At 45.1% G+C, this 26,115-nt stretch overlaps 64 non-coding genes and 5 pseudogenes across 64 annotated transcripts; all 69 read left to right on the top strand.

Moving 5' to 3' along the window:
- Positions 1-225: 225 nt before the first annotated feature.
- On the top strand, positions 226-344 carry LOC138039493 (5S ribosomal RNA). The gene has a single exon (XR_011130589.1). It is a non-coding gene; the product is annotated as a 5S ribosomal RNA (ribosomal RNA).
- Positions 345-595: 251 nt separating this feature from the next.
- On the top strand, positions 596-714 carry LOC138039522 (5S ribosomal RNA; annotated as a pseudogene).
- A 251-nt stretch (positions 715-965) lies between these two features.
- LOC138039519 (5S ribosomal RNA) lies at positions 966-1,084 on the top strand (annotated as a pseudogene).
- A 251-nt stretch (positions 1,085-1,335) lies between these two features.
- On the top strand, positions 1,336-1,455 carry LOC138039514 (5S ribosomal RNA; annotated as a pseudogene).
- Positions 1,456-1,706: 251 nt separating this feature from the next.
- LOC138039482 (5S ribosomal RNA) lies at positions 1,707-1,825 on the top strand. Its single transcript, XR_011130578.1, has one exon. It is a non-coding gene; the product is annotated as a 5S ribosomal RNA (ribosomal RNA).
- A 251-nt stretch (positions 1,826-2,076) lies between these two features.
- Positions 2,077-2,195, top strand: LOC138039481 (5S ribosomal RNA). The gene has a single exon (XR_011130577.1). It is a non-coding gene; the product is annotated as a 5S ribosomal RNA (ribosomal RNA).
- A 250-nt stretch (positions 2,196-2,445) lies between these two features.
- LOC138039486 (5S ribosomal RNA) lies at positions 2,446-2,564 on the top strand. The gene has a single exon (XR_011130582.1). It is a non-coding gene; the product is annotated as a 5S ribosomal RNA (ribosomal RNA).
- Positions 2,565-2,815: 251 nt separating this feature from the next.
- LOC138039509 (5S ribosomal RNA) lies at positions 2,816-2,933 on the top strand. Its single transcript, XR_011130604.1, has one exon. It is a non-coding gene; the product is annotated as a 5S ribosomal RNA (ribosomal RNA).
- A 251-nt stretch (positions 2,934-3,184) lies between these two features.
- Positions 3,185-3,301, top strand: LOC138039516 (5S ribosomal RNA; annotated as a pseudogene).
- Positions 3,302-3,553: 252 nt separating this feature from the next.
- Positions 3,554-3,672, top strand: LOC138039480 (5S ribosomal RNA). The gene has a single exon (XR_011130576.1). It is a non-coding gene; the product is annotated as a 5S ribosomal RNA (ribosomal RNA).
- Positions 3,673-3,928: 256 nt separating this feature from the next.
- LOC138039490 (5S ribosomal RNA) lies at positions 3,929-4,047 on the top strand. The gene has a single exon (XR_011130586.1). It is a non-coding gene; the product is annotated as a 5S ribosomal RNA (ribosomal RNA).
- A 251-nt stretch (positions 4,048-4,298) lies between these two features.
- On the top strand, positions 4,299-4,418 carry LOC138039495 (5S ribosomal RNA). The gene has a single exon (XR_011130591.1). It is a non-coding gene; the product is annotated as a 5S ribosomal RNA (ribosomal RNA).
- A 253-nt stretch (positions 4,419-4,671) lies between these two features.
- LOC138039502 (5S ribosomal RNA) lies at positions 4,672-4,791 on the top strand. The gene has a single exon (XR_011130597.1). It is a non-coding gene; the product is annotated as a 5S ribosomal RNA (ribosomal RNA).
- Positions 4,792-5,045: 254 nt separating this feature from the next.
- Positions 5,046-5,166, top strand: LOC138039525 (5S ribosomal RNA; annotated as a pseudogene).
- A 667-nt stretch (positions 5,167-5,833) lies between these two features.
- LOC138039479 (5S ribosomal RNA) lies at positions 5,834-5,952 on the top strand. The gene has a single exon (XR_011130575.1). It is a non-coding gene; the product is annotated as a 5S ribosomal RNA (ribosomal RNA).
- Positions 5,953-6,203: 251 nt separating this feature from the next.
- Positions 6,204-6,322, top strand: LOC138039478 (5S ribosomal RNA). Its single transcript, XR_011130574.1, has one exon. It is a non-coding gene; the product is annotated as a 5S ribosomal RNA (ribosomal RNA).
- Positions 6,323-6,573: 251 nt separating this feature from the next.
- LOC138039477 (5S ribosomal RNA) lies at positions 6,574-6,692 on the top strand. The gene has a single exon (XR_011130573.1). It is a non-coding gene; the product is annotated as a 5S ribosomal RNA (ribosomal RNA).
- Positions 6,693-6,943: 251 nt separating this feature from the next.
- LOC138039475 (5S ribosomal RNA) lies at positions 6,944-7,062 on the top strand. Its single transcript, XR_011130571.1, has one exon. It is a non-coding gene; the product is annotated as a 5S ribosomal RNA (ribosomal RNA).
- A 251-nt stretch (positions 7,063-7,313) lies between these two features.
- Positions 7,314-7,432, top strand: LOC138039474 (5S ribosomal RNA). The gene has a single exon (XR_011130570.1). It is a non-coding gene; the product is annotated as a 5S ribosomal RNA (ribosomal RNA).
- Positions 7,433-7,683: 251 nt separating this feature from the next.
- LOC138039473 (5S ribosomal RNA) lies at positions 7,684-7,802 on the top strand. The gene has a single exon (XR_011130569.1). It is a non-coding gene; the product is annotated as a 5S ribosomal RNA (ribosomal RNA).
- Positions 7,803-8,053: 251 nt separating this feature from the next.
- Positions 8,054-8,172, top strand: LOC138039472 (5S ribosomal RNA). The gene has a single exon (XR_011130568.1). It is a non-coding gene; the product is annotated as a 5S ribosomal RNA (ribosomal RNA).
- A 251-nt stretch (positions 8,173-8,423) lies between these two features.
- On the top strand, positions 8,424-8,542 carry LOC138039471 (5S ribosomal RNA). The gene has a single exon (XR_011130567.1). It is a non-coding gene; the product is annotated as a 5S ribosomal RNA (ribosomal RNA).
- Positions 8,543-8,793: 251 nt separating this feature from the next.
- On the top strand, positions 8,794-8,912 carry LOC138039470 (5S ribosomal RNA). Its single transcript, XR_011130566.1, has one exon. It is a non-coding gene; the product is annotated as a 5S ribosomal RNA (ribosomal RNA).
- A 251-nt stretch (positions 8,913-9,163) lies between these two features.
- On the top strand, positions 9,164-9,282 carry LOC138039469 (5S ribosomal RNA). Its single transcript, XR_011130565.1, has one exon. It is a non-coding gene; the product is annotated as a 5S ribosomal RNA (ribosomal RNA).
- A 251-nt stretch (positions 9,283-9,533) lies between these two features.
- On the top strand, positions 9,534-9,652 carry LOC138039467 (5S ribosomal RNA). The gene has a single exon (XR_011130564.1). It is a non-coding gene; the product is annotated as a 5S ribosomal RNA (ribosomal RNA).
- Positions 9,653-9,903: 251 nt separating this feature from the next.
- On the top strand, positions 9,904-10,022 carry LOC138039466 (5S ribosomal RNA). The gene has a single exon (XR_011130563.1). It is a non-coding gene; the product is annotated as a 5S ribosomal RNA (ribosomal RNA).
- A 251-nt stretch (positions 10,023-10,273) lies between these two features.
- LOC138039465 (5S ribosomal RNA) lies at positions 10,274-10,392 on the top strand. Its single transcript, XR_011130562.1, has one exon. It is a non-coding gene; the product is annotated as a 5S ribosomal RNA (ribosomal RNA).
- A 251-nt stretch (positions 10,393-10,643) lies between these two features.
- Positions 10,644-10,762, top strand: LOC138039463 (5S ribosomal RNA). Its single transcript, XR_011130560.1, has one exon. It is a non-coding gene; the product is annotated as a 5S ribosomal RNA (ribosomal RNA).
- A 251-nt stretch (positions 10,763-11,013) lies between these two features.
- Positions 11,014-11,132, top strand: LOC138039462 (5S ribosomal RNA). Its single transcript, XR_011130559.1, has one exon. It is a non-coding gene; the product is annotated as a 5S ribosomal RNA (ribosomal RNA).
- Positions 11,133-11,383: 251 nt separating this feature from the next.
- Positions 11,384-11,502, top strand: LOC138039461 (5S ribosomal RNA). Its single transcript, XR_011130558.1, has one exon. It is a non-coding gene; the product is annotated as a 5S ribosomal RNA (ribosomal RNA).
- Positions 11,503-11,753: 251 nt separating this feature from the next.
- On the top strand, positions 11,754-11,872 carry LOC138039460 (5S ribosomal RNA). Its single transcript, XR_011130557.1, has one exon. It is a non-coding gene; the product is annotated as a 5S ribosomal RNA (ribosomal RNA).
- A 251-nt stretch (positions 11,873-12,123) lies between these two features.
- On the top strand, positions 12,124-12,242 carry LOC138039459 (5S ribosomal RNA). The gene has a single exon (XR_011130556.1). It is a non-coding gene; the product is annotated as a 5S ribosomal RNA (ribosomal RNA).
- A 251-nt stretch (positions 12,243-12,493) lies between these two features.
- Positions 12,494-12,612, top strand: LOC138039458 (5S ribosomal RNA). The gene has a single exon (XR_011130555.1). It is a non-coding gene; the product is annotated as a 5S ribosomal RNA (ribosomal RNA).
- A 251-nt stretch (positions 12,613-12,863) lies between these two features.
- LOC138039457 (5S ribosomal RNA) lies at positions 12,864-12,982 on the top strand. Its single transcript, XR_011130554.1, has one exon. It is a non-coding gene; the product is annotated as a 5S ribosomal RNA (ribosomal RNA).
- A 251-nt stretch (positions 12,983-13,233) lies between these two features.
- Positions 13,234-13,352, top strand: LOC138039456 (5S ribosomal RNA). Its single transcript, XR_011130553.1, has one exon. It is a non-coding gene; the product is annotated as a 5S ribosomal RNA (ribosomal RNA).
- A 251-nt stretch (positions 13,353-13,603) lies between these two features.
- LOC138039455 (5S ribosomal RNA) lies at positions 13,604-13,722 on the top strand. The gene has a single exon (XR_011130552.1). It is a non-coding gene; the product is annotated as a 5S ribosomal RNA (ribosomal RNA).
- A 251-nt stretch (positions 13,723-13,973) lies between these two features.
- On the top strand, positions 13,974-14,092 carry LOC138039454 (5S ribosomal RNA). Its single transcript, XR_011130551.1, has one exon. It is a non-coding gene; the product is annotated as a 5S ribosomal RNA (ribosomal RNA).
- Positions 14,093-14,343: 251 nt separating this feature from the next.
- LOC138039452 (5S ribosomal RNA) lies at positions 14,344-14,462 on the top strand. Its single transcript, XR_011130549.1, has one exon. It is a non-coding gene; the product is annotated as a 5S ribosomal RNA (ribosomal RNA).
- Positions 14,463-14,713: 251 nt separating this feature from the next.
- Positions 14,714-14,832, top strand: LOC138039451 (5S ribosomal RNA). Its single transcript, XR_011130548.1, has one exon. It is a non-coding gene; the product is annotated as a 5S ribosomal RNA (ribosomal RNA).
- Positions 14,833-15,083: 251 nt separating this feature from the next.
- LOC138039450 (5S ribosomal RNA) lies at positions 15,084-15,202 on the top strand. The gene has a single exon (XR_011130547.1). It is a non-coding gene; the product is annotated as a 5S ribosomal RNA (ribosomal RNA).
- Positions 15,203-15,453: 251 nt separating this feature from the next.
- On the top strand, positions 15,454-15,572 carry LOC138039449 (5S ribosomal RNA). The gene has a single exon (XR_011130546.1). It is a non-coding gene; the product is annotated as a 5S ribosomal RNA (ribosomal RNA).
- A 251-nt stretch (positions 15,573-15,823) lies between these two features.
- Positions 15,824-15,942, top strand: LOC138039448 (5S ribosomal RNA). Its single transcript, XR_011130545.1, has one exon. It is a non-coding gene; the product is annotated as a 5S ribosomal RNA (ribosomal RNA).
- Positions 15,943-16,193: 251 nt separating this feature from the next.
- On the top strand, positions 16,194-16,312 carry LOC138039447 (5S ribosomal RNA). The gene has a single exon (XR_011130544.1). It is a non-coding gene; the product is annotated as a 5S ribosomal RNA (ribosomal RNA).
- Positions 16,313-16,563: 251 nt separating this feature from the next.
- On the top strand, positions 16,564-16,682 carry LOC138039446 (5S ribosomal RNA). Its single transcript, XR_011130543.1, has one exon. It is a non-coding gene; the product is annotated as a 5S ribosomal RNA (ribosomal RNA).
- Positions 16,683-16,933: 251 nt separating this feature from the next.
- Positions 16,934-17,052, top strand: LOC138039445 (5S ribosomal RNA). The gene has a single exon (XR_011130542.1). It is a non-coding gene; the product is annotated as a 5S ribosomal RNA (ribosomal RNA).
- Positions 17,053-17,303: 251 nt separating this feature from the next.
- LOC138039444 (5S ribosomal RNA) lies at positions 17,304-17,422 on the top strand. The gene has a single exon (XR_011130541.1). It is a non-coding gene; the product is annotated as a 5S ribosomal RNA (ribosomal RNA).
- Positions 17,423-17,673: 251 nt separating this feature from the next.
- Positions 17,674-17,792, top strand: LOC138039443 (5S ribosomal RNA). The gene has a single exon (XR_011130540.1). It is a non-coding gene; the product is annotated as a 5S ribosomal RNA (ribosomal RNA).
- Positions 17,793-18,043: 251 nt separating this feature from the next.
- Positions 18,044-18,162, top strand: LOC138039440 (5S ribosomal RNA). Its single transcript, XR_011130538.1, has one exon. It is a non-coding gene; the product is annotated as a 5S ribosomal RNA (ribosomal RNA).
- Positions 18,163-18,413: 251 nt separating this feature from the next.
- Positions 18,414-18,532, top strand: LOC138039439 (5S ribosomal RNA). The gene has a single exon (XR_011130537.1). It is a non-coding gene; the product is annotated as a 5S ribosomal RNA (ribosomal RNA).
- A 251-nt stretch (positions 18,533-18,783) lies between these two features.
- Positions 18,784-18,902, top strand: LOC138039438 (5S ribosomal RNA). The gene has a single exon (XR_011130536.1). It is a non-coding gene; the product is annotated as a 5S ribosomal RNA (ribosomal RNA).
- Positions 18,903-19,153: 251 nt separating this feature from the next.
- On the top strand, positions 19,154-19,272 carry LOC138039437 (5S ribosomal RNA). The gene has a single exon (XR_011130535.1). It is a non-coding gene; the product is annotated as a 5S ribosomal RNA (ribosomal RNA).
- A 251-nt stretch (positions 19,273-19,523) lies between these two features.
- On the top strand, positions 19,524-19,642 carry LOC138039436 (5S ribosomal RNA). The gene has a single exon (XR_011130534.1). It is a non-coding gene; the product is annotated as a 5S ribosomal RNA (ribosomal RNA).
- Positions 19,643-19,893: 251 nt separating this feature from the next.
- On the top strand, positions 19,894-20,012 carry LOC138039435 (5S ribosomal RNA). The gene has a single exon (XR_011130533.1). It is a non-coding gene; the product is annotated as a 5S ribosomal RNA (ribosomal RNA).
- A 251-nt stretch (positions 20,013-20,263) lies between these two features.
- Positions 20,264-20,382, top strand: LOC138039434 (5S ribosomal RNA). Its single transcript, XR_011130532.1, has one exon. It is a non-coding gene; the product is annotated as a 5S ribosomal RNA (ribosomal RNA).
- A 251-nt stretch (positions 20,383-20,633) lies between these two features.
- LOC138039433 (5S ribosomal RNA) lies at positions 20,634-20,752 on the top strand. The gene has a single exon (XR_011130531.1). It is a non-coding gene; the product is annotated as a 5S ribosomal RNA (ribosomal RNA).
- Positions 20,753-21,003: 251 nt separating this feature from the next.
- Positions 21,004-21,122, top strand: LOC138039432 (5S ribosomal RNA). Its single transcript, XR_011130530.1, has one exon. It is a non-coding gene; the product is annotated as a 5S ribosomal RNA (ribosomal RNA).
- Positions 21,123-21,373: 251 nt separating this feature from the next.
- Positions 21,374-21,492, top strand: LOC138039431 (5S ribosomal RNA). The gene has a single exon (XR_011130529.1). It is a non-coding gene; the product is annotated as a 5S ribosomal RNA (ribosomal RNA).
- Positions 21,493-21,743: 251 nt separating this feature from the next.
- LOC138039429 (5S ribosomal RNA) lies at positions 21,744-21,862 on the top strand. The gene has a single exon (XR_011130527.1). It is a non-coding gene; the product is annotated as a 5S ribosomal RNA (ribosomal RNA).
- Positions 21,863-22,113: 251 nt separating this feature from the next.
- LOC138039428 (5S ribosomal RNA) lies at positions 22,114-22,232 on the top strand. The gene has a single exon (XR_011130526.1). It is a non-coding gene; the product is annotated as a 5S ribosomal RNA (ribosomal RNA).
- Positions 22,233-22,483: 251 nt separating this feature from the next.
- On the top strand, positions 22,484-22,602 carry LOC138039427 (5S ribosomal RNA). The gene has a single exon (XR_011130525.1). It is a non-coding gene; the product is annotated as a 5S ribosomal RNA (ribosomal RNA).
- Positions 22,603-22,853: 251 nt separating this feature from the next.
- LOC138039425 (5S ribosomal RNA) lies at positions 22,854-22,972 on the top strand. Its single transcript, XR_011130524.1, has one exon. It is a non-coding gene; the product is annotated as a 5S ribosomal RNA (ribosomal RNA).
- A 251-nt stretch (positions 22,973-23,223) lies between these two features.
- LOC138039424 (5S ribosomal RNA) lies at positions 23,224-23,342 on the top strand. The gene has a single exon (XR_011130523.1). It is a non-coding gene; the product is annotated as a 5S ribosomal RNA (ribosomal RNA).
- Positions 23,343-23,593: 251 nt separating this feature from the next.
- On the top strand, positions 23,594-23,712 carry LOC138039423 (5S ribosomal RNA). Its single transcript, XR_011130522.1, has one exon. It is a non-coding gene; the product is annotated as a 5S ribosomal RNA (ribosomal RNA).
- Positions 23,713-23,963: 251 nt separating this feature from the next.
- On the top strand, positions 23,964-24,082 carry LOC138039422 (5S ribosomal RNA). Its single transcript, XR_011130521.1, has one exon. It is a non-coding gene; the product is annotated as a 5S ribosomal RNA (ribosomal RNA).
- A 251-nt stretch (positions 24,083-24,333) lies between these two features.
- On the top strand, positions 24,334-24,452 carry LOC138039421 (5S ribosomal RNA). The gene has a single exon (XR_011130520.1). It is a non-coding gene; the product is annotated as a 5S ribosomal RNA (ribosomal RNA).
- Positions 24,453-24,703: 251 nt separating this feature from the next.
- On the top strand, positions 24,704-24,822 carry LOC138039420 (5S ribosomal RNA). Its single transcript, XR_011130519.1, has one exon. It is a non-coding gene; the product is annotated as a 5S ribosomal RNA (ribosomal RNA).
- A 251-nt stretch (positions 24,823-25,073) lies between these two features.
- Positions 25,074-25,192, top strand: LOC138039419 (5S ribosomal RNA). Its single transcript, XR_011130518.1, has one exon. It is a non-coding gene; the product is annotated as a 5S ribosomal RNA (ribosomal RNA).
- Positions 25,193-25,443: 251 nt separating this feature from the next.
- LOC138039417 (5S ribosomal RNA) lies at positions 25,444-25,562 on the top strand. The gene has a single exon (XR_011130516.1). It is a non-coding gene; the product is annotated as a 5S ribosomal RNA (ribosomal RNA).
- Positions 25,563-25,813: 251 nt separating this feature from the next.
- Positions 25,814-25,932, top strand: LOC138039416 (5S ribosomal RNA). The gene has a single exon (XR_011130515.1). It is a non-coding gene; the product is annotated as a 5S ribosomal RNA (ribosomal RNA).
- Positions 25,933-26,115: the final 183 nt, after the last annotated feature.

The raw sequence follows: 26,115 nt of genomic DNA, 5'->3' as shown, positions 1-26,115 counted from the left end.
TGATTCATGAGTTGTTATTTTTCTGTGCTTGTCCACATTGCAATGAGCACTGCTTTTCGCCGCGCGACAAATTTTAAAGTTGTCGTCACAATGTACCTGGTTTGATTGGCCTAGTAATTGCACCTTCTTTGCAGTCTGAAGGGAACGCAAGGGGATTTTCACATCTCTTTCTCGCTTGGCTAGACGAAAACAAATCACACATACAACTAGAGCTTGTATTCTTCCGTCTACGACCATACCACAGGCAAAAAACCGGGTCCCGTCCGATCCCCGCAGTCAAATCCTGTAGGGCGAGAGTAGTACTTCGCTGGGGTACCGCTTGGGAATTCCTCGTGTTGTAGGCTTCTACTTTATTGATTGCTTTTAGTTTATTGGTGATTCATGAGTTGTTATTTTCTTGCTTGTCCACATTGCATGAGCACTGAATTTTCGCGCGCGACAAATGTTAAAGTTGTCGTCACAATGTAACTGGTTGATGGCCTATTAATTGAACATTCTTTGCAGTCTGAAGGGAGGGCAAGGGGGATTTTCACTCGCTTTCTCGCTTGGCTTGACGAAAACAAATCACACATACAACTAGAGCTTGTATTCTTCCGTCTACGACCATACCACAGGCAAAAAACCGGGTCCCGTCCGATCCCCGCAGTCAAATCCTGTAGGGCGAGAGAATAACATCGCTGGGTGACCGCTTGGGAATTCCTCGTGTTGTAGGCTTCTACTTTATTGATTGCTTTTAGTTTATGGTTGATTCATGAGTTGTTATTTTCTTGCTTGTCCACATTGCATGAGCACTGAATTTTCGCGCGCGACAAATGTTAAAGTTGTCGTCACAATGTAACTGGTTGATGGCCTATTAATTGAACATTCTTTGCAGTCTGAAGGAAAGGCAAGAGGGATTTTCACTCGCTTTCTCGCTTGGCTAGACGAAAACAAATCACGCATACAACTAGAGCGTGTATTCTTCCGTCTACGACCATACCACAGGCAAAAAACCGGGGTGCGTCCGATCCCCGCAGTCAAATCCTGTAGGGCGAGAGTAGTACTTCGCTGGGTGACCGCTTTGGAATTCCTCGTGTTGTAGGCTTCTACTTTATTGATTGCTTTTAGTTTATGGTTGATTCATGAGTTGTTATTTTCTTGCTTGTCCACATTGCATGAGCACTGAATTTTCGCGCGCGACAAATGTTAAAGTTGTCGTCACAATGTAACTGGTTGATGGCCTATTAATTGAACATTCTTTGCAGTCTGAAGGGAGGGCAAGGGGGATTTTCACTCGCTTTCTCGCTTGGCTTGACGAAAACAAATCACACATACAACTAGAGCTTGTATTCTTCCGTCTACGACCATACCACAGGCAAAAAACCGGGTCCCGTCCGATCCCCGCAGTCAAATCCTGTAGGGCGAGAGTAGTACTTCGCTGGCGTGACCGCTTGGGAATTCCTCGTGTTGTAGGCTTCTACTTTATTGATTGCTTTTAGTTTATGGTTGATTCATGAGTTGTTATTTTCTTGCTTGTCCACATTGCATGAGCACTGAATTTTCGCGCGCGACAAATGTTAAAGTTGTCGTCACAATGTAACTGGTTGATGGCCTATTAATTGAACATTCTTTGCAGTCTGAAGGGAGGGCAAGGGGGATTTTCACTCGCTTTCTCGCTTGGCTTGACGAAAACAAATCACACATACAACTAGAGCTTGTATTCTTCCGTCTACGACCATACCACAGGCAAAAAACCGGGTCCCGTCCGATCCCCGCAGTCAAATCCTGTAGGGCGAGAGTAGTACTTCGCTGGGTGACCGCTTGGGAATTCCTCGTGTTGTAGGCTTCTACTTTATTGATTGCTTTTAGTTTATGGTTGATTCATGAGTTGTTATTTTCTTGCTTGTCCACATTGCATGAGCACTGAATTTTCGCGCGCGACAAATGTTAAAGTTGTCGTCACAATGTAACTGGTTGATGGCCTATTAATTGAACATTCTTTGCAGTCTGAAGGGAGGGCAAGGGGGATTTTCACTCGCTTTCTCGCTTGGCTTGACGAAAACAAATCACACATACAACTAGAGCTTGTATTCTTCCGTCTACGACCATACCACAGGCAAAAAACCGGGTCCCGTCCGATCCCCGCAGTCAAATCCTGTAGGGCGAGAGTAGTACTTCGCTGGGTGACCGCTTGGGAATTCCTCGTGTTGTAGGCTTCTACTTTATTGATTGCTTTTAGTTTATGGTTGATTCATGAGTTGTTATTTTCTTGCTTGTCCACATTGCATGAGCACTGAATTTTCGCGCGCGACAAATGTTAAAGTTGTCGTCACAATGTAACTGGTTGATGGCCTATTAATTGAACATTCTTTGCAGTCTGAAGGTAGGGCAAGGGGGATTTTCACTCGCTTTCTCGCTTGGCTTGACGAAAAAAAATAACCCATACATTATAGCTTGTATTCTTCCGTCTACGACCATACCACAGGCAAAAATCCGGGTCCCGTCCGATCCCCGCAGTCAAATCCTGTAGGGCGAGAGTAGTACTTCGCTGGGTGACCGCTTGGGAATTCCTCGTGTTGTAGGCTTCTACTTTATTGATTGCTTTTAGTTTATGGTTGATTCATGAGTTGTTATTTTCTTGCTTGTCCACATTGCATGAGCACTGAATTTTCGCGCGCGACAAATGTTAAAGTTGTCGTCACAATGTAACTGGTTGATGGCCTATTAATTGAACATTCTTTGCAGTCTGAAGGGAGGGCAAGGGGGATTTTCACTCGCTTTCTCGCTTGGCTTGACGAAAACAAATCACACATACAACTAGAGCTTGTATTCTTCCGTCTACGACCATACCACAGGCAAAAACCGGGTCCCGTCCGATCCCCGCAGTCAAATCCTGTAGGGCGAGAGTAGTACTTCGCTGGGTGACCGCTTGGGAATTCCTCGTGTTGTAGGCTTCTACTTTATTGATTGCTTTTAGTTTATGGTTGATTCATGAGTTGTTATTTTCTTGCTTGTCCACATTGCATGAGCACTGAATTTTCGCGCGCGACAAATGTTAAAGTTGTCGTCACAATGTAACTGGTTGATGGCCTATTAATTGAACATTCTTTGCAGTCTGAAGGGAGGGCAAGGGGGATTTTCACTCGCTTTCTCGCTTGGCTTGACGAAAACAAATCACACATACAACTAGAGCTTGTATTCTTCCGTCTACGACCATACCACAGGCAAAAACCGGGTCCCGTCCGATCCCCGCAGTCAAATCCTGTAGGGCGAGAGTATACTTCGCTGGGTGACCGCTTGGGAATTCCTCGTGTTGTAGGCTTTCTACTTTATTGATTGCTTTTAGTTTATGGTTGATTCATGAGTTGTTATTTTCTTGCTTGTCCACATTGCATGAGCACTGAATTTTCGCGCGCGACAAATGTTAAAGTTGTCGTCACAATGTAACTGGTTGATGGCCTATTAATTGAACATTCTTTGCAGTCTGAAGGGAGGGCAAGGGGGATTTTCACTCGCTTTCTCGCTTGGCTTGACGAAAACAAATCACACATACAACTAGAGCTTGTATTCTTCCGTCTACGACCATACCACAGGCAAAAAACCGGGTCCCGTCCGATCCCCGCAGTCAAATCCTGTAGGGCGAGAGTAGTACTTCGCTGGGTGACCGCTTGGGAATTCCTCGTGTTGTAGGCTTCTACTTTATTGATTGCTTTTAGTTTATGGTTGATTCATGAGTTGTTATTTTCTTGCTTGTCCACATTGCATGAGCACTGAATTTTCGCGCGCGACAAATGTTTAAAGTTGTCGTCAGCAATGTAACTGGTTGATGGCCTATTATTTGAACATTCTTTGCAGTCTGAAGGGAAGGCAAGGGGGATTTTCACTTCGCTTTTCTCGCTTGGCTAGACGAAAACAATCACACATACAACTAGAGCTTGTATTCTTTCCGATCTACGACCATACCACAGGCAAAAAACCGGGTCCCGTCCGATCCCCGCAGTCAAATCCTGTAGGGCGAGAGTAGTACTTCGCTGGGTGACCGCTTGGGAATTCCTCGTGTTGTAGGCTTCTACTAAGTTGATTGCTTTTAGTTTATGGCAGTTTCATGAGTTGTTATTTTCTTGCTTGTCCACATTGCATGAGCACTGAATTTTCGTGCGCGACAAATGTTAAAGTTGTCGTAACAATGTAACTGGTTGATGGCCTATTAATTGAACATTCTTTGCAGTCTGAAGGGAAGGCAAGGGGATTTTCACTCGCTTTCTCGCTTGGCTTGACGAAAAACAAATCACACATACAACTAGAGCTTGTATTCTTCCGTCTACGACCATACCACAGGCAAAAAACCGGGTCCCGTCCGATCCCCGCAGTCAAATCCTGTAGGGCGAGAGTAGTACTTCGCTGGGTGACCGCTTGGGAAATTCCTCGTGTTGTAGGCTTCTACTTTATTGATTGCTTTTAGTTTATGGTTGATTCATGAGTTTGTTATTTTCCTTGCTTGTTCACATTGCATGAGCACTGATTTTTCGCGCGCGACAAATGTTAAAGTTGTCGTCACAATGTAACTGGTTGATGGCCTATTAATTGAACATTCTTTGCAGTCTGAAGGGAGGGCAAGGGGGATTTTCACTCGCTTTCTCGCTTGGCTTGACGAAAACAAATCACACATACAACTAGAGCTTGTATTCTTCCGTCTACGACCATACCACAGGCCAAAAAACCGGGTCCCGTCCGATCCCCGCAGTCAAATCCTGTAGGGCGAGAGTAGTACTTCGCTGGGTGACCGCTTGGGAATTCCTCGTGTTGTAGGCTTCTACTTTATTGATTGCTTTTAGTTTATGGTTGATTCATGAGTTGTTATTTTCTTGCTTGTCCACATTGCATGAGCACTGAATTTTCGCGCGCGACAATTGTTAAAGTTGTCGTCACAATGTAACTGGTTGATGGCCTATTAATTGAACATTCTTTGCAGTCTGAAGTGAAGGCAAGGGGATTTTCACTCGCTTTCTTCCTCGCTTGGCTAGACGAAAACAAATCACACATACAACTAGAGCTTGTATTCTTCCGTCTACGACCATACCACAGGCAAAAAACGGGTCCCGTCCGATCCCCGCAGTCAAATCCTGTAGGGCGAGAGTAATACTACAATCGCTGGGTGACCGCTTGGGAATTCTAGTGTTGTAGGCTTCTACTTTATTGATTGCTTTTAGTTTATGGTTGATTCATGAGTTGTTATTTTCTTGCTTGTCCACATTGCATGAGCACTGAATTTTCGCGCGCGACAAATGTTAAAGTTGTCGTCACAATGTCCTGGTTGATGGCCTACTTAATTGAACATTCTTTGCCTCTGAAGGGAAGGCAAGGGGGATTTTCACTCGCATTTCCTCGCTTGGCTAGACGAAACAAATCACACAATACTACTAGAGCAATTGGTTATTCTCCTTCCGCGTCTACCGACCATAAAGGACCACCAGGGGCAAAAACCCGGGTCCCGTCCGATCCCCGCCAGTCAAATCCTAGTAGGGCGGAGAGATAGTACTTTTTTATCTGGGTGACCCGCTTGGGAATTTCCTCACTCGTGTTGTAGGCTTCTACTTTATGTGATTGCTTTCATAGGTTTATTGGTTTGATTCATGAGTTGGTTATTCTCTCATTGCTTTGTCCACATCTGCATGAGCACTGTTTTTTTCGCGCGCGACAAATGTTAAAGTTGTCGTCACAATGTAACTGGTTGATGGCCTATTAATTGAACATTCTTTGCAGTCTGAAGGGAGGGCAAGGGGGATTTTCACTCGCTTTCTCGCTTGGCTTGACGAAAACAAATCACACATACAACTAGAGCTTGTATTCTTCCGTCTACGACCATACCACAGGCAAAAAACCGGGTCCCGTCCGATCCCCGCAGTCAAATCCTGTAGGGCGAGAGTAGTACTTCGCTGGGTGACCGCTTGGGAATTCCTCGTGTTGTAGGCTTCTACTTTATTGATTGCTTTTAGTTTATGGTTGATTCATGAGTTGTTATTTTCTTGCTTGTCCACATTGCATGAGCACTGAATTTTCGCGCGCGACAAATGTTAAAGTTGTCGTCACAATGTAACTGGTTGATGGCCTATTAATTGAACATTCTTTGCAGTCTGAAGGGAGGGCAAGGGGGATTTTCACTCGCTTTCTCGCTTGGCTTGACGAAAACAAATCACACATACAACTAGAGCTTGTATTCTTCCGTCTACGACCATACCACAGGCAAAAAACCGGGTCCCGTCCGATCCCCGCAGTCAAATCCTGTAGGGCGAGAGTAGTACTTCGCTGGGTGACCGCTTGGGAATTCCTCGTGTTGTAGGCTTCTACTTTATTGATTGCTTTTAGTTTATGGTTGATTCATGAGTTGTTATTTTCTTGCTTGTCCACATTGCATGAGCACTGAATTTTCGCGCGCGACAAATGTTAAAGTTGTCGTCACAATGTAACTGGTTGATGGCCTATTAATTGAACATTCTTTGCAGTCTGAAGGGAGGGCAAGGGGGATTTTCACTCGCTTTCTCGCTTGGCTTGACGAAAACAAATCACACATACAACTAGAGCTTGTATTCTTCCGTCTACGACCATACCACAGGCAAAAAACCGGGTCCCGTCCGATCCCCGCAGTCAAATCCTGTAGGGCGAGAGTAGTACTTCGCTGGGTGACCGCTTGGGAATTCCTCGTGTTGTAGGCTTCTACTTTATTGATTGCTTTTAGTTTATGGTTGATTCATGAGTTGTTATTTTCTTGCTTGTCCACATTGCATGAGCACTGAATTTTCGCGCGCGACAAATGTTAAAGTTGTCGTCACAATGTAACTGGTTGATGGCCTATTAATTGAACATTCTTTGCAGTCTGAAGGGAGGGCAAGGGGGATTTTCACTCGCTTTCTCGCTTGGCTTGACGAAAACAAATCACACATACAACTAGAGCTTGTATTCTTCCGTCTACGACCATACCACAGGCAAAAAACCGGGTCCCGTCCGATCCCCGCAGTCAAATCCTGTAGGGCGAGAGTAGTACTTCGCTGGGTGACCGCTTGGGAATTCCTCGTGTTGTAGGCTTCTACTTTATTGATTGCTTTTAGTTTATGGTTGATTCATGAGTTGTTATTTTCTTGCTTGTCCACATTGCATGAGCACTGAATTTTCGCGCGCGACAAATGTTAAAGTTGTCGTCACAATGTAACTGGTTGATGGCCTATTAATTGAACATTCTTTGCAGTCTGAAGGGAGGGCAAGGGGGATTTTCACTCGCTTTCTCGCTTGGCTTGACGAAAACAAATCACACATACAACTAGAGCTTGTATTCTTCCGTCTACGACCATACCACAGGCAAAAAACCGGGTCCCGTCCGATCCCCGCAGTCAAATCCTGTAGGGCGAGAGTAGTACTTCGCTGGGTGACCGCTTGGGAATTCCTCGTGTTGTAGGCTTCTACTTTATTGATTGCTTTTAGTTTATGGTTGATTCATGAGTTGTTATTTTCTTGCTTGTCCACATTGCATGAGCACTGAATTTTCGCGCGCGACAAATGTTAAAGTTGTCGTCACAATGTAACTGGTTGATGGCCTATTAATTGAACATTCTTTGCAGTCTGAAGGGAGGGCAAGGGGGATTTTCACTCGCTTTCTCGCTTGGCTTGACGAAAACAAATCACACATACAACTAGAGCTTGTATTCTTCCGTCTACGACCATACCACAGGCAAAAAACCGGGTCCCGTCCGATCCCCGCAGTCAAATCCTGTAGGGCGAGAGTAGTACTTCGCTGGGTGACCGCTTGGGAATTCCTCGTGTTGTAGGCTTCTACTTTATTGATTGCTTTTAGTTTATGGTTGATTCATGAGTTGTTATTTTCTTGCTTGTCCACATTGCATGAGCACTGAATTTTCGCGCGCGACAAATGTTAAAGTTGTCGTCACAATGTAACTGGTTGATGGCCTATTAATTGAACATTCTTTGCAGTCTGAAGGGAGGGCAAGGGGGATTTTCACTCGCTTTCTCGCTTGGCTTGACGAAAACAAATCACACATACAACTAGAGCTTGTATTCTTCCGTCTACGACCATACCACAGGCAAAAAACCGGGTCCCGTCCGATCCCCGCAGTCAAATCCTGTAGGGCGAGAGTAGTACTTCGCTGGGTGACCGCTTGGGAATTCCTCGTGTTGTAGGCTTCTACTTTATTGATTGCTTTTAGTTTATGGTTGATTCATGAGTTGTTATTTTCTTGCTTGTCCACATTGCATGAGCACTGAATTTTCGCGCGCGACAAATGTTAAAGTTGTCGTCACAATGTAACTGGTTGATGGCCTATTAATTGAACATTCTTTGCAGTCTGAAGGGAGGGCAAGGGGGATTTTCACTCGCTTTCTCGCTTGGCTTGACGAAAACAAATCACACATACAACTAGAGCTTGTATTCTTCCGTCTACGACCATACCACAGGCAAAAAACCGGGTCCCGTCCGATCCCCGCAGTCAAATCCTGTAGGGCGAGAGTAGTACTTCGCTGGGTGACCGCTTGGGAATTCCTCGTGTTGTAGGCTTCTACTTTATTGATTGCTTTTAGTTTATGGTTGATTCATGAGTTGTTATTTTCTTGCTTGTCCACATTGCATGAGCACTGAATTTTCGCGCGCGACAAATGTTAAAGTTGTCGTCACAATGTAACTGGTTGATGGCCTATTAATTGAACATTCTTTGCAGTCTGAAGGGAGGGCAAGGGGGATTTTCACTCGCTTTCTCGCTTGGCTTGACGAAAACAAATCACACATACAACTAGAGCTTGTATTCTTCCGTCTACGACCATACCACAGGCAAAAAACCGGGTCCCGTCCGATCCCCGCAGTCAAATCCTGTAGGGCGAGAGTAGTACTTCGCTGGGTGACCGCTTGGGAATTCCTCGTGTTGTAGGCTTCTACTTTATTGATTGCTTTTAGTTTATGGTTGATTCATGAGTTGTTATTTTCTTGCTTGTCCACATTGCATGAGCACTGAATTTTCGCGCGCGACAAATGTTAAAGTTGTCGTCACAATGTAACTGGTTGATGGCCTATTAATTGAACATTCTTTGCAGTCTGAAGGGAGGGCAAGGGGGATTTTCACTCGCTTTCTCGCTTGGCTTGACGAAAACAAATCACACATACAACTAGAGCTTGTATTCTTCCGTCTACGACCATACCACAGGCAAAAAACCGGGTCCCGTCCGATCCCCGCAGTCAAATCCTGTAGGGCGAGAGTAGTACTTCGCTGGGTGACCGCTTGGGAATTCCTCGTGTTGTAGGCTTCTACTTTATTGATTGCTTTTAGTTTATGGTTGATTCATGAGTTGTTATTTTCTTGCTTGTCCACATTGCATGAGCACTGAATTTTCGCGCGCGACAAATGTTAAAGTTGTCGTCACAATGTAACTGGTTGATGGCCTATTAATTGAACATTCTTTGCAGTCTGAAGGGAGGGCAAGGGGGATTTTCACTCGCTTTCTCGCTTGGCTTGACGAAAACAAATCACACATACAACTAGAGCTTGTATTCTTCCGTCTACGACCATACCACAGGCAAAAAACCGGGTCCCGTCCGATCCCCGCAGTCAAATCCTGTAGGGCGAGAGTAGTACTTCGCTGGGTGACCGCTTGGGAATTCCTCGTGTTGTAGGCTTCTACTTTATTGATTGCTTTTAGTTTATGGTTGATTCATGAGTTGTTATTTTCTTGCTTGTCCACATTGCATGAGCACTGAATTTTCGCGCGCGACAAATGTTAAAGTTGTCGTCACAATGTAACTGGTTGATGGCCTATTAATTGAACATTCTTTGCAGTCTGAAGGGAGGGCAAGGGGGATTTTCACTCGCTTTCTCGCTTGGCTTGACGAAAACAAATCACACATACAACTAGAGCTTGTATTCTTCCGTCTACGACCATACCACAGGCAAAAAACCGGGTCCCGTCCGATCCCCGCAGTCAAATCCTGTAGGGCGAGAGTAGTACTTCGCTGGGTGACCGCTTGGGAATTCCTCGTGTTGTAGGCTTCTACTTTATTGATTGCTTTTAGTTTATGGTTGATTCATGAGTTGTTATTTTCTTGCTTGTCCACATTGCATGAGCACTGAATTTTCGCGCGCGACAAATGTTAAAGTTGTCGTCACAATGTAACTGGTTGATGGCCTATTAATTGAACATTCTTTGCAGTCTGAAGGGAGGGCAAGGGGGATTTTCACTCGCTTTCTCGCTTGGCTTGACGAAAACAAATCACACATACAACTAGAGCTTGTATTCTTCCGTCTACGACCATACCACAGGCAAAAAACCGGGTCCCGTCCGATCCCCGCAGTCAAATCCTGTAGGGCGAGAGTAGTACTTCGCTGGGTGACCGCTTGGGAATTCCTCGTGTTGTAGGCTTCTACTTTATTGATTGCTTTTAGTTTATGGTTGATTCATGAGTTGTTATTTTCTTGCTTGTCCACATTGCATGAGCACTGAATTTTCGCGCGCGACAAATGTTAAAGTTGTCGTCACAATGTAACTGGTTGATGGCCTATTAATTGAACATTCTTTGCAGTCTGAAGGGAGGGCAAGGGGGATTTTCACTCGCTTTCTCGCTTGGCTTGACGAAAACAAATCACACATACAACTAGAGCTTGTATTCTTCCGTCTACGACCATACCACAGGCAAAAAACCGGGTCCCGTCCGATCCCCGCAGTCAAATCCTGTAGGGCGAGAGTAGTACTTCGCTGGGTGACCGCTTGGGAATTCCTCGTGTTGTAGGCTTCTACTTTATTGATTGCTTTTAGTTTATGGTTGATTCATGAGTTGTTATTTTCTTGCTTGTCCACATTGCATGAGCACTGAATTTTCGCGCGCGACAAATGTTAAAGTTGTCGTCACAATGTAACTGGTTGATGGCCTATTAATTGAACATTCTTTGCAGTCTGAAGGGAGGGCAAGGGGGATTTTCACTCGCTTTCTCGCTTGGCTTGACGAAAACAAATCACACATACAACTAGAGCTTGTATTCTTCCGTCTACGACCATACCACAGGCAAAAAACCGGGTCCCGTCCGATCCCCGCAGTCAAATCCTGTAGGGCGAGAGTAGTACTTCGCTGGGTGACCGCTTGGGAATTCCTCGTGTTGTAGGCTTCTACTTTATTGATTGCTTTTAGTTTATGGTTGATTCATGAGTTGTTATTTTCTTGCTTGTCCACATTGCATGAGCACTGAATTTTCGCGCGCGACAAATGTTAAAGTTGTCGTCACAATGTAACTGGTTGATGGCCTATTAATTGAACATTCTTTGCAGTCTGAAGGGAGGGCAAGGGGGATTTTCACTCGCTTTCTCGCTTGGCTTGACGAAAACAAATCACACATACAACTAGAGCTTGTATTCTTCCGTCTACGACCATACCACAGGCAAAAAACCGGGTCCCGTCCGATCCCCGCAGTCAAATCCTGTAGGGCGAGAGTAGTACTTCGCTGGGTGACCGCTTGGGAATTCCTCGTGTTGTAGGCTTCTACTTTATTGATTGCTTTTAGTTTATGGTTGATTCATGAGTTGTTATTTTCTTGCTTGTCCACATTGCATGAGCACTGAATTTTCGCGCGCGACAAATGTTAAAGTTGTCGTCACAATGTAACTGGTTGATGGCCTATTAATTGAACATTCTTTGCAGTCTGAAGGGAGGGCAAGGGGGATTTTCACTCGCTTTCTCGCTTGGCTTGACGAAAACAAATCACACATACAACTAGAGCTTGTATTCTTCCGTCTACGACCATACCACAGGCAAAAAACCGGGTCCCGTCCGATCCCCGCAGTCAAATCCTGTAGGGCGAGAGTAGTACTTCGCTGGGTGACCGCTTGGGAATTCCTCGTGTTGTAGGCTTCTACTTTATTGATTGCTTTTAGTTTATGGTTGATTCATGAGTTGTTATTTTCTTGCTTGTCCACATTGCATGAGCACTGAATTTTCGCGCGCGACAAATGTTAAAGTTGTCGTCACAATGTAACTGGTTGATGGCCTATTAATTGAACATTCTTTGCAGTCTGAAGGGAGGGCAAGGGGGATTTTCACTCGCTTTCTCGCTTGGCTTGACGAAAACAAATCACACATACAACTAGAGCTTGTATTCTTCCGTCTACGACCATACCACAGGCAAAAAACCGGGTCCCGTCCGATCCCCGCAGTCAAATCCTGTAGGGCGAGAGTAGTACTTCGCTGGGTGACCGCTTGGGAATTCCTCGTGTTGTAGGCTTCTACTTTATTGATTGCTTTTAGTTTATGGTTGATTCATGAGTTGTTATTTTCTTGCTTGTCCACATTGCATGAGCACTGAATTTTCGCGCGCGACAAATGTTAAAGTTGTCGTCACAATGTAACTGGTTGATGGCCTATTAATTGAACATTCTTTGCAGTCTGAAGGGAGGGCAAGGGGGATTTTCACTCGCTTTCTCGCTTGGCTTGACGAAAACAAATCACACATACAACTAGAGCTTGTATTCTTCCGTCTACGACCATACCACAGGCAAAAAACCGGGTCCCGTCCGATCCCCGCAGTCAAATCCTGTAGGGCGAGAGTAGTACTTCGCTGGGTGACCGCTTGGGAATTCCTCGTGTTGTAGGCTTCTACTTTATTGATTGCTTTTAGTTTATGGTTGATTCATGAGTTGTTATTTTCTTGCTTGTCCACATTGCATGAGCACTGAATTTTCGCGCGCGACAAATGTTAAAGTTGTCGTCACAATGTAACTGGTTGATGGCCTATTAATTGAACATTCTTTGCAGTCTGAAGGGAGGGCAAGGGGGATTTTCACTCGCTTTCTCGCTTGGCTTGACGAAAACAAATCACACATACAACTAGAGCTTGTATTCTTCCGTCTACGACCATACCACAGGCAAAAAACCGGGTCCCGTCCGATCCCCGCAGTCAAATCCTGTAGGGCGAGAGTAGTACTTCGCTGGGTGACCGCTTGGGAATTCCTCGTGTTGTAGGCTTCTACTTTATTGATTGCTTTTAGTTTATGGTTGATTCATGAGTTGTTATTTTCTTGCTTGTCCACATTGCATGAGCACTGAATTTTCGCGCGCGACAAATGTTAAAGTTGTCGTCACAATGTAACTGGTTGATGGCCTATTAATTGAACATTCTTTGCAGTCTGAAGGGAGGGCAAGGGGGATTTTCACTCGCTTTCTCGCTTGGCTTGACGAAAACAAATCACACATACAACTAGAGCTTGTATTCTTCCGTCTACGACCATACCACAGGCAAAAAACCGGGTCCCGTCCGATCCCCGCAGTCAAATCCTGTAGGGCGAGAGTAGTACTTCGCTGGGTGACCGCTTGGGAATTCCTCGTGTTGTAGGCTTCTACTTTATTGATTGCTTTTAGTTTATGGTTGATTCATGAGTTGTTATTTTCTTGCTTGTCCACATTGCATGAGCACTGAATTTTCGCGCGCGACAAATGTTAAAGTTGTCGTCACAATGTAACTGGTTGATGGCCTATTAATTGAACATTCTTTGCAGTCTGAAGGGAGGGCAAGGGGGATTTTCACTCGCTTTCTCGCTTGGCTTGACGAAAACAAATCACACATACAACTAGAGCTTGTATTCTTCCGTCTACGACCATACCACAGGCAAAAAACCGGGTCCCGTCCGATCCCCGCAGTCAAATCCTGTAGGGCGAGAGTAGTACTTCGCTGGGTGACCGCTTGGGAATTCCTCGTGTTGTAGGCTTCTACTTTATTGATTGCTTTTAGTTTATGGTTGATTCATGAGTTGTTATTTTCTTGCTTGTCCACATTGCATGAGCACTGAATTTTCGCGCGCGACAAATGTTAAAGTTGTCGTCACAATGTAACTGGTTGATGGCCTATTAATTGAACATTCTTTGCAGTCTGAAGGGAGGGCAAGGGGGATTTTCACTCGCTTTCTCGCTTGGCTTGACGAAAACAAATCACACATACAACTAGAGCTTGTATTCTTCCGTCTACGACCATACCACAGGCAAAAAACCGGGTCCCGTCCGATCCCCGCAGTCAAATCCTGTAGGGCGAGAGTAGTACTTCGCTGGGTGACCGCTTGGGAATTCCTCGTGTTGTAGGCTTCTACTTTATTGATTGCTTTTAGTTTATGGTTGATTCATGAGTTGTTATTTTCTTGCTTGTCCACATTGCATGAGCACTGAATTTTCGCGCGCGACAAATGTTAAAGTTGTCGTCACAATGTAACTGGTTGATGGCCTATTAATTGAACATTCTTTGCAGTCTGAAGGGAGGGCAAGGGGGATTTTCACTCGCTTTCTCGCTTGGCTTGACGAAAACAAATCACACATACAACTAGAGCTTGTATTCTTCCGTCTACGACCATACCACAGGCAAAAAACCGGGTCCCGTCCGATCCCCGCAGTCAAATCCTGTAGGGCGAGAGTAGTACTTCGCTGGGTGACCGCTTGGGAATTCCTCGTGTTGTAGGCTTCTACTTTATTGATTGCTTTTAGTTTATGGTTGATTCATGAGTTGTTATTTTCTTGCTTGTCCACATTGCATGAGCACTGAATTTTCGCGCGCGACAAATGTTAAAGTTGTCGTCACAATGTAACTGGTTGATGGCCTATTAATTGAACATTCTTTGCAGTCTGAAGGGAGGGCAAGGGGGATTTTCACTCGCTTTCTCGCTTGGCTTGACGAAAACAAATCACACATACAACTAGAGCTTGTATTCTTCCGTCTACGACCATACCACAGGCAAAAAACCGGGTCCCGTCCGATCCCCGCAGTCAAATCCTGTAGGGCGAGAGTAGTACTTCGCTGGGTGACCGCTTGGGAATTCCTCGTGTTGTAGGCTTCTACTTTATTGATTGCTTTTAGTTTATGGTTGATTCATGAGTTGTTATTTTCTTGCTTGTCCACATTGCATGAGCACTGAATTTTCGCGCGCGACAAATGTTAAAGTTGTCGTCACAATGTAACTGGTTGATGGCCTATTAATTGAACATTCTTTGCAGTCTGAAGGGAGGGCAAGGGGGATTTTCACTCGCTTTCTCGCTTGGCTTGACGAAAACAAATCACACATACAACTAGAGCTTGTATTCTTCCGTCTACGACCATACCACAGGCAAAAAACCGGGTCCCGTCCGATCCCCGCAGTCAAATCCTGTAGGGCGAGAGTAGTACTTCGCTGGGTGACCGCTTGGGAATTCCTCGTGTTGTAGGCTTCTACTTTATTGATTGCTTTTAGTTTATGGTTGATTCATGAGTTGTTATTTTCTTGCTTGTCCACATTGCATGAGCACTGAATTTTCGCGCGCGACAAATGTTAAAGTTGTCGTCACAATGTAACTGGTTGATGGCCTATTAATTGAACATTCTTTGCAGTCTGAAGGGAGGGCAAGGGGGATTTTCACTCGCTTTCTCGCTTGGCTTGACGAAAACAAATCACACATACAACTAGAGCTTGTATTCTTCCGTCTACGACCATACCACAGGCAAAAAACCGGGTCCCGTCCGATCCCCGCAGTCAAATCCTGTAGGGCGAGAGTAGTACTTCGCTGGGTGACCGCTTGGGAATTCCTCGTGTTGTAGGCTTCTACTTTATTGATTGCTTTTAGTTTATGGTTGATTCATGAGTTGTTATTTTCTTGCTTGTCCACATTGCATGAGCACTGAATTTTCGCGCGCGACAAATGTTAAAGTTGTCGTCACAATGTAACTGGTTGATGGCCTATTAATTGAACATTCTTTGCAGTCTGAAGGGAGGGCAAGGGGGATTTTCACTCGCTTTCTCGCTTGGCTTGACGAAAACAAATCACACATACAACTAGAGCTTGTATTCTTCCGTCTACGACCATACCACAGGCAAAAAACCGGGTCCCGTCCGATCCCCGCAGTCAAATCCTGTAGGGCGAGAGTAGTACTTCGCTGGGTGACCGCTTGGGAATTCCTCGTGTTGTAGGCTTCTACTTTATTGATTGCTTTTAGTTTATGGTTGATTCATGAGTTGTTATTTTCTTGCTTGTCCACATTGCATGAGCACTGAATTTTCGCGCGCGACAAATGTTAAAGTTGTCGTCACAATGTAACTGGTTGATGGCCTATTAATTGAACATTCTTTGCAGTCTGAAGGGAGGGCAAGGGGGATTTTCACTCGCTTTCTCGCTTGGCTTGACGAAAACAAATCACACATACAACTAGAGCTTGTATTCTTCCGTCTACGACCATACCACAGGCAAAAAACCGGGTCCCGTCCGATCCCCGCAGTCAAATCCTGTAGGGCGAGAGTAGTACTTCGCTGGGTGACCGCTTGGGAATTCCTCGTGTTGTAGGCTTCTACTTTATTGATTGCTTTTAGTTTATGGTTGATTCATGAGTTGTTATTTTCTTGCTTGTCCACATTGCATGAGCACTGAATTTTCGCGCGCGACAAATGTTAAAGTTGTCGTCACAATGTAACTGGTTGATGGCCTATTAATTGAACATTCTTTGCAGTCTGAAGGGAGGGCAAGGGGGATTTTCACTCGCTTTCTCGCTTGGCTTGACGAAAACAAATCACACATACAACTAGAGCTTGTATTCTTCCGTCTACGACCATACCACAGGCAAAAAACCGGGTCCCGTCCGATCCCCGCAGTCAAATCCTGTAGGGCGAGAGTAGTACTTCGCTGGGTGACCGCTTGGGAATTCCTCGTGTTGTAGGCTTCTACTTTATTGATTGCTTTTAGTTTATGGTTGATTCATGAGTTGTTATTTTCTTGCTTGTCCACATTGCATGAGCACTGAATTTTCGCGCGCGACAAATGTTAAAGTTGTCGTCACAATGTAACTGGTTGATGGCCTATTAATTGAACATTCTTTGCAGTCTGAAGGGAGGGCAAGGGGGATTTTCACTCGCTTTCTCGCTTGGCTTGACGAAAACAAATCACACATACAACTAGAGCTTGTATTCTTCCGTCTACGACCATACCACAGGCAAAAAACCGGGTCCCGTCCGATCCCCGCAGTCAAATCCTGTAGGGCGAGAGTAGTACTTCGCTGGGTGACCGCTTGGGAATTCCTCGTGTTGTAGGCTTCTACTTTATTGATTGCTTTTAGTTTATGGTTGATTCATGAGTTGTTATTTTCTTGCTTGTCCACATTGCATGAGCACTGAATTTTCGCGCGCGACAAATGTTAAAGTTGTCGTCACAATGTAACTGGTTGATGGCCTATTAATTGAACATTCTTTGCAGTCTGAAGGGAGGGCAAGGGGGATTTTCACTCGCTTTCTCGCTTGGCTTGACGAAAACAAATCACACATACAACTAGAGCTTGTATTCTTCCGTCTACGACCATACCACAGGCAAAAAACCGGGTCCCGTCCGATCCCCGCAGTCAAATCCTGTAGGGCGAGAGTAGTACTTCGCTGGGTGACCGCTTGGGAATTCCTCGTGTTGTAGGCTTCTACTTTATTGATTGCTTTTAGTTTATGGTTGATTCATGAGTTGTTATTTTCTTGCTTGTCCACATTGCATGAGCACTGAATTTTCGCGCGCGACAAATGTTAAAGTTGTCGTCACAATGTAACTGGTTGATGGCCTATTAATTGAACATTCTTTGCAGTCTGAAGGGAGGGCAAGGGGGATTTTCACTCGCTTTCTCGCTTGGCTTGACGAAAACAAATCACACATACAACTAGAGCTTGTATTCTTCCGTCTACGACCATACCACAGGCAAAAAACCGGGTCCCGTCCGATCCCCGCAGTCAAATCCTGTAGGGCGAGAGTAGTACTTCGCTGGGTGACCGCTTGGGAATTCCTCGTGTTGTAGGCTTCTACTTTATTGATTGCTTTTAGTTTATGGTTGATTCATGAGTTGTTATTTTCTTGCTTGTCCACATTGCATGAGCACTGAATTTTCGCGCGCGACAAATGTTAAAGTTGTCGTCACAATGTAACTGGTTGATGGCCTATTAATTGAACATTCTTTGCAGTCTGAAGGGAGGGCAAGGGGGATTTTCACTCGCTTTCTCGCTTGGCTTGACGAAAACAAATCACACATACAACTAGAGCTTGTATTCTTCCGTCTACGACCATACCACAGGCAAAAAACCGGGTCCCGTCCGATCCCCGCAGTCAAATCCTGTAGGGCGAGAGTAGTACTTCGCTGGGTGACCGCTTGGGAATTCCTCGTGTTGTAGGCTTCTACTTTATTGATTGCTTTTAGTTTATGGTTGATTCATGAGTTGTTATTTTCTTGCTTGTCCACATTGCATGAGCACTGAATTTTCGCGCGCGACAAATGTTAAAGTTGTCGTCACAATGTAACTGGTTGATGGCCTATTAATTGAACATTCTTTGCAGTCTGAAGGGAGGGCAAGGGGGATTTTCACTCGCTTTCTCGCTTGGCTTGACGAAAACAAATCACACATACAACTAGAGCTTGTATTCTTCCGTCTACGACCATACCACAGGCAAAAAACCGGGTCCCGTCCGATCCCCGCAGTCAAATCCTGTAGGGCGAGAGTAGTACTTCGCTGGGTGACCGCTTGGGAATTCCTCGTGTTGTAGGCTTCTACTTTATTGATTGCTTTTAGTTTATGGTTGATTCATGAGTTGTTATTTTCTTGCTTGTCCACATTGCATGAGCACTGAATTTTCGCGCGCGACAAATGTTAAAGTTGTCGTCACAATGTAACTGGTTGATGGCCTATTAATTGAACATTCTTTGCAGTCTGAAGGGAGGGCAAGGGGGATTTTCACTCGCTTTCTCGCTTGGCTTGACGAAAACAAATCACACATACAACTAGAGCTTGTATTCTTCCGTCTACGACCATACCACAGGCAAAAAACCGGGTCCCGTCCGATCCCCGCAGTCAAATCCTGTAGGGCGAGAGTAGTACTTCGCTGGGTGACCGCTTGGGAATTCCTCGTGTTGTAGGCTTCTACTTTATTGATTGCTTTTAGTTTATGGTTGATTCATGAGTTGTTATTTTCTTGCTTGTCCACATTGCATGAGCACTGAATTTTCGCGCGCGACAAATGTTAAAGTTGTCGTCACAATGTAACTGGTTGATGGCCTATTAATTGAACATTCTTTGCAGTCTGAAGGGAGGGCAAGGGGGATTTTCACTCGCTTTCTCGCTTGGCTTGACGAAAACAAATCACACATACAACTAGAGCTTGTATTCTTCCGTCTACGACCATACCACAGGCAAAAAACCGGGTCCCGTCCGATCCCCGCAGTCAAATCCTGTAGGGCGAGAGTAGTACTTCGCTGGGTGACCGCTTGGGAATTCCTCGTGTTGTAGGCTTCTACTTTATTGATTGCTTTTAGTTTATGGTTGATTCATGAGTTGTTATTTTCTTGCTTGTCCACATTGCATGAGCACTGAATTTTCGCGCGCGACAAATGTTAAAGTTGTCGTCACAATGTAACTGGTTGATGGCCTATTAATTGAACATTCTTTGCAGTCTGAAGGGAGGGCAAGGGGGATTTTCACTCGCTTTCTCGCTTGGCTTGACGAAAACAAATCACACATACAACTAGAGCTTGTATTCTTCCGTCTACGACCATACCACAGGCAAAAAACCGGGTCCCGTCCGATCCCCGCAGTCAAATCCTGTAGGGCGAGAGTAGTACTTCGCTGGGTGACCGCTTGGGAATTCCTCGTGTTGTAGGCTTCTACTTTATTGATTGCTTTTAGTTTATGGTTGATTCATGAGTTGTTATTTTCTTGCTTGTCCACATTGCATGAGCACTGAATTTTCGCGCGCGACAAATGTTAAAGTTGTCGTCACAATGTAACTGGTTGATGGCCTATTAATTGAACATTCTTTGCAGTCTGAAGGGAGGGCAAGGGGGATTTTCACTCGCTTTCTCGCTTGGCTTGACGAAAACAAATCACACATACAACTAGAGCTTGTATTCTTCCGTCTACGACCATACCACAGGCAAAAAACCGGGTCCCGTCCGATCCCCGCAGTCAAATCCTGTAGGGCGAGAGTAGTACTTCGCTGGGTGACCGCTTGGGAATTCCTCGTGTTGTAGGCTTCTACTTTATTGATTGCTTTTAGTTTATGGTTGATTCATGAGTTGTTATTTTCTTGCTTGTCCACATTGCATGAGCACTGAATTTTCGCGCGCGACAAATGTTAAAGTTGTCGTCACAATGTAACTGGTTGATGGCCTATTAATTGAACATTCTTTGCAGTCTGAAGGGAGGGCAAGGGGGATTTTCACTCGCTTTCTCGCTTGGCTTGACGAAAACAAATCACACATACAACTAGAGCTTGTATTCTTCCGTCTACGACCATACCACAGGCAAAAAACCGGGTCCCGTCCGATCCCCGCAGTCAAATCCTGTAGGGCGAGAGTAGTACTTCGCTGGGTGACCGCTTGGGAATTCCTCGTGTTGTAGGCTTCTACTTTATTGATTGCTTTTAGTTTATGGTTGATTCATGAGTTGTTATTTTCTTGCTTGTCCACATTGCATGAGCACTGAATTTTCGCGCGCGACAAATGTTAAAGTTGTCGTCACAATGTAACTGGTTGATGGCCTATTAATTGAACATTCTTTGCAGTCTGAAGGGAGGGCAAGGGGGATTTTCACTCGCTTTCTCGCTTGGCTTGACGAAAACAAATCACACATACAACTAGAGCTTGTATTCTTCCGTCTACGACCATACCACAGGCAAAAAACCGGGTCCCGTCCGATCCCCGCAGTCAAATCCTGTAGGGCGAGAGTAGTACTTCGCTGGGTGACCGCTTGGGAATTCCTCGTGTTGTAGGCTTCTACTTTATTGATTGCTTTTAGTTTATGGTTGATTCATGAGTTGTTATTTTCTTGCTTGTCCACATTGCATGAGCACTGAATTTTCGCGCGCGACAAATGTTAAAGTTGTCGTCACAATGTAACTGGTTGATGGCCTATTAATTGAACATTCTTTGCAGTCTGAAGGGAGGGCAAGGGGGATTTTCACTCGCTTTCTCGCTTGGCTTGACGAAAACAAATCACACATACAACTAGAGCTTGTATTCTTCCGTCTACGACCATACCACAGGCAAAAAACCGGGTCCCGTCCGATCCCCGCAGTCAAATCCTGTAGGGCGAGAGTAGTACTTCGCTGGGTGACCGCTTGGGAATTCCTCGTGTTGTAGGCTTCTACTTTATTGATTGCTTTTAGTTTATGGTTGATTCATGAGTTGTTATTTTCTTGCTTGTCCACATTGCATGAGCACTGAATTTTCGCGCGCGACAAATGTTAAAGTTGTCGTCACAATGTAACTGGTTGATGGCCTATTAATTGAACATTCTTTGCAGTCTGAAGGGAGGGCAAGGGGGATTTTCACTCGCTTTCTCGCTTGGCTTGACGAAAACAAATCACACATACAACTAGAGCTTGTATTCTTCCGTCTACGACCATACCACAGGCAAAAAACCGGGTCCCGTCCGATCCCCGCAGTCAAATCCTGTAGGGCGAGAGTAGTACTTCGCTGGGTGACCGCTTGGGAATTCCTCGTGTTGTAGGCTTCTACTTTATTGATTGCTTTTAGTTTATGGTTGATTCATGAGTTGTTATTTTCTTGCTTGTCCACATTGCATGAGCACTGAATTTTCGCGCGCGACAAATGTTAAAGTTGTCGTCACAATGTAACTGGTTGATGGCCTATTAATTGAACATTCTTTGCAGTCTGAAGGGAGGGCAAGGGGGATTTTCACTCGCTTTCTCGCTTGGCTTGACGAAAACAAATCACACATACAACTAGAGCTTGTATTCTTCCGTCTACGACCATACCACAGGCAAAAAACCGGGTCCCGTCCGATCCCCGCAGTCAAATCCTGTAGGGCGAGAGTAGTACTTCGCTGGGTGACCGCTTGGGAATTCCTCGTGTTGTAGGCTTCTACTTTATTGATTGCTTTTAGTTTATGGTTGATTCATGAGTTGTTATTTTCTTGCTTGTCCACATTGCATGAGCACTGAATTTTCGCGCGCGACAAATGTTAAAGTTGTCGTCACAATGTAACTGGTTGATGGCCTATTAATTGAACATTCTTTGCAGTCTGAAGGGAGGGCAAGGGGGATTTTCACTCGCTTTCTCGCTTGGCTTGACGAAAACAAATCACACATACAACTAGAGCTTGTATTCTTCCGTCTACGACCATACCACAGGCAAAAAACCGGGTCCCGTCCGATCCCCGCAGTCAAATCCTGTAGGGCGAGAGTAGTACTTCGCTGGGTGACCGCTTGGGAATTCCTCGTGTTGTAGGCTTCTACTTTATTGATTGCTTTTAGTTTATGGTTGATTCATGAGTTGTTATTTTCTTGCTTGTCCACATTGCATGAGCACTGAATTTTCGCGCGCGACAAATGTTAAAGTTGTCGTCACAATGTAACTGGTTGATGGCCTATTAATTGAACATTCTTTGCAGTCTGAAGGGAGGGCAAGGGGGATTTTCACTCGCTTTCTCGCTTGGCTTGACGAAAACAAATCACACATACAACTAGAGCTTGTATTCTTCCGTCTACGACCATACCACAGGCAAAAAACCGGGTCCCGTCCGATCCCCGCAGTCAAATCCTGTAGGGCGAGAGTAGTACTTCGCTGGGTGACCGCTTGGGAATTCCTCGTGTTGTAGGCTTCTACTTTATTGATTGCTTTTAGTTTATGGTTGATTCATGAGTTGTTATTTTCTTGCTTGTCCACATTGCATGAGCACTGAATTTTCGCGCGCGACAAATGTTAAAGTTGTCGTCACAATGTAACTGGTTGATGGCCTATTAATTGAACATTCTTTGCAGTCTGAAGGGAGGGCAAGGGGGATTTTCACTCGCTTTCTCGCTTGGCTTGACGAAAACAAATCACACATACAACTAGAGCTTGTATTCTTCCGTCTACGACCATACCACAGGCAAAAAACCGGGTCCCGTCCGATCCCCGCAGTCAAATCCTGTAGGGCGAGAGTAGTACTTCGCTGGGTGACCGCTTGGGAATTCCTCGTGTTGTAGGCTTCTACTTTATTGATTGCTTTTAGTTTATGGTTGATTCATGAGTTGTTATTTTCTTGCTTGTCCACATTGCATGAGCACTGAATTTTCGCGCGCGACAAATGTTAAAGTTGTCGTCACAATGTAACTGGTTGATGGCCTATTAATTGAACATTCTTTGCAGTCTGAAGGGAGGGCAAGGGGGATTTTCACTCGCTTTCTCGCTTGGCTTGACGAAAACAAATCACACATACAACTAGAGCTTGTATTCTTCCGTCTACGACCATACCACAGGCAAAAAACCGGGTCCCGTCCGATCCCCGCAGTCAAATCCTGTAGGGCGAGAGTAGTACTTCGCTGGGTGACCGCTTGGGAATTCCTCGTGTTGTAGGCTTCTACTTTATTGATTGCTTTTAGTTTATGGTTGATTCATGAGTTGTTATTTTCTTGCTTGTCCACATTGCATGAGCACTGAATTTTCGCGCGCGACAAATGTTAAAGTTGTCGTCACAATGTAACTGGTTGATGGCCTATTAATTGAACATTCTTTGCAGTCTGAAGGGAGGGCAAGGGGGATTTTCACTCGCTTTCTCGCTTGGCTTGACGAAAACAAATCACACATACAACTAGAGCTTGTATTCTTCCGTCTACGACCATACCACAGGCAAAAAACCGGGTCCCGTCCGATCCCCGCAGTCAAATCCTGTAGGGCGAGAGTAGTACTTCGCTGGGTGACCGCTTGGGAATTCCTCGTGTTGTAGGCTTCTACTTTATTGATTGCTTTTAGTTTATGGTTGATTCATGAGTTGTTATTTTCTTGCTTGTCCACATTGCATGAGCACTGAATTTTCGCGCGCGACAAATGTTAAAGTTGTCGTCACAATGTAACTGGTTGATGGCCTATTAATTGAACATTCTTTGCAGTCTGAAGGGAGGGCAAGGGGGATTTTCACTCGCTTTCTCGCTTGGCTTGACGAAAACAAATCACACATACAACTAGAGCTTGTATTCTTCCGTCTACGACCATACCACAGGCAAAAAACCGGGTCCCGTCCGATCCCCGCAGTCAAATCCTGTAGGGCGAGAGTAGTACTTCGCTGGGTGACCGCTTGGGAATTCCTCGTGTTGTAGGCTTCTACTTTATTGATTGCTTTTAGTTTATGGTTGATTCATGAGTTGTTATTTTCTTGCTTGTCCACATTGCATGAGCACTGAATTTTCGCGCGCGACAAATGTTAAAGTTGTCGTCACAATGTAACTGGTTGATGGCCTATTAATTGAACATTCTTTGCAGTCTGAAGGGAGGGCAAGGGGGATTTTCACTCGCTTTCTCGCTTGGCTTGACGAAAACAAATCACACATACAACTAGAGCTTGTATTCTTCCGTCTACGACCATACCACAGGCAAAAAACCGGGTCCCGTCCGATCCCCGCAGTCAAATCCTGTAGGGCGAGAGTAGTACTTCGCTGGGTGACCGCTTGGGAATTCCTCGTGTTGTAGGCTTCTACTTTATTGATTGCTTTTAGTTTATGGTTGATTCATGAGTTGTTATTTTCTTGCTTGTCCACATTGCATGAGCACTGAATTTTCGCGCGCGACAAATGTTAAAGTTGTCGTCACAATGTAACTGGTTGATGGCCTATTAATTGAACATTCTTTGCAGTCTGAAGGGAGGGCAAGGGGGATTTTCACTCGCTTTCTCGCTTGGCTTGACGAAAACAAATCACACATACAACTAGAGCTTGTATTCTTCCGTCTACGACCATACCACAGGCAAAAAACCGGGTCCCGTCCGATCCCCGCAGTCAAATCCTGTAGGGCGAGAGTAGTACTTCGCTGGGTGACCGCTTGGGAATTCCTCGTGTTGTAGGCTTCTACTTTATTGATTGCTTTTAGTTTATGGTTGATTCATGAGTTGTTATTTTCTTGCTTGTCCACATTGCATGAGCACTGAATTTTCGCGCGCGACAAATGTTAAAGTTGTCGTCACAATGTAACTGGTTGATGGCCTATTAATTGAACATTCTTTGCAGTCTGAAGGGAGGGCAAGGGGGATTTTCACTCGCTTTCTCGCTTGGCTTGACGAAAACAAATCACACATACAACTAGAGCTTGTATTCTTCCGTCTACGACCATACCACAGGCAAAAAACCGGGTCCCGTCCGATCCCCGCAGTCAAATCCTGTAGGGCGAGAGTAGTACTTCGCTGGGTGACCGCTTGGGAATTCCTCGTGTTGTAGGCTTCTACTTTATTGATTGCTTTTAGTTTATGGTTGATTCATGAGTTGTTATTTTCTTGCTTGTCCACATTGCATGAGCACTGAATTTTCGCGCGCGACAAATGTTAAAGTTGTCGTCACAATGTAACTGGTTGATGGCCTATTAATTGAACATTCTTTGCAGTCTGAAGGGAGGGCAAGGGGGATTTTCACTCGCTTTCTCGCTTGGCTTGACGAAAACAAATCACACATACAACTAGAGCTTGTATTCTTCCGTCTACGACCATACCACAGGCAAAAAACCGGGTCCCGTCCGATCCCCGCAGTCAAATCCTGTAGGGCGAGAGTAGTACTTCGCTGGGTGACCGCTTGGGAATTCCTCGTGTTGTAGGCTTCTACTTTATTGATTGCTTTTAGTTTATGGTTGATTCATGAGTTGTTATTTTCTTGCTTGTCCACATTGCATGAGCACTGAATTTTCGCGCGCGACAAATGTTAAAGTTGTCGTCACAATGTAACTGGTTGATGGCCTATTAATTGAACATTCTTTGCAGTCTGAAGGGAGGGCAAGGGGGATTTTCACTCGCTTTCTCGCTTGGCTTGACGAAAACAAATCACACATACAACTAGAGCTTGTATTCTTCCGTCTACGACCATACCACAGGCAAAAAACCGGGTCCCGTCCGATCCCCGCAGTCAAATCCTGTAGGGCGAGAGTAGTACTTCGCTGGGTGACCGCTTGGGAATTCCTCGTGTTGTAGGCTTCTACTTTATTGATTGCTTTTAGTTTATGGTTGATTCATGAGTTGTTATTTTCTTGCTTGTCCACATTGCATGAGCACTGAATTTTCGCGCGCGACAAATGTTAAAGTTGTCGTCACAATGTAACTGGTTGATGGCCTATTAATTGAACATTCTTTGCAGTCTGAAGGGAGGGCAAGGGGGAT

Source organism: Montipora capricornis, chromosome 2 (assembly GCF_036669925.1).
Source record: "Montipora capricornis isolate CH-2021 chromosome 2, ASM3666992v2, whole genome shotgun sequence".
Lineage (NCBI taxonomy): Eukaryota > Metazoa > Cnidaria > Anthozoa > Scleractinia > Acroporidae > Montipora > Montipora capricornis.
This window is presented reverse-complemented; position numbering and strand designations above follow the sequence as displayed.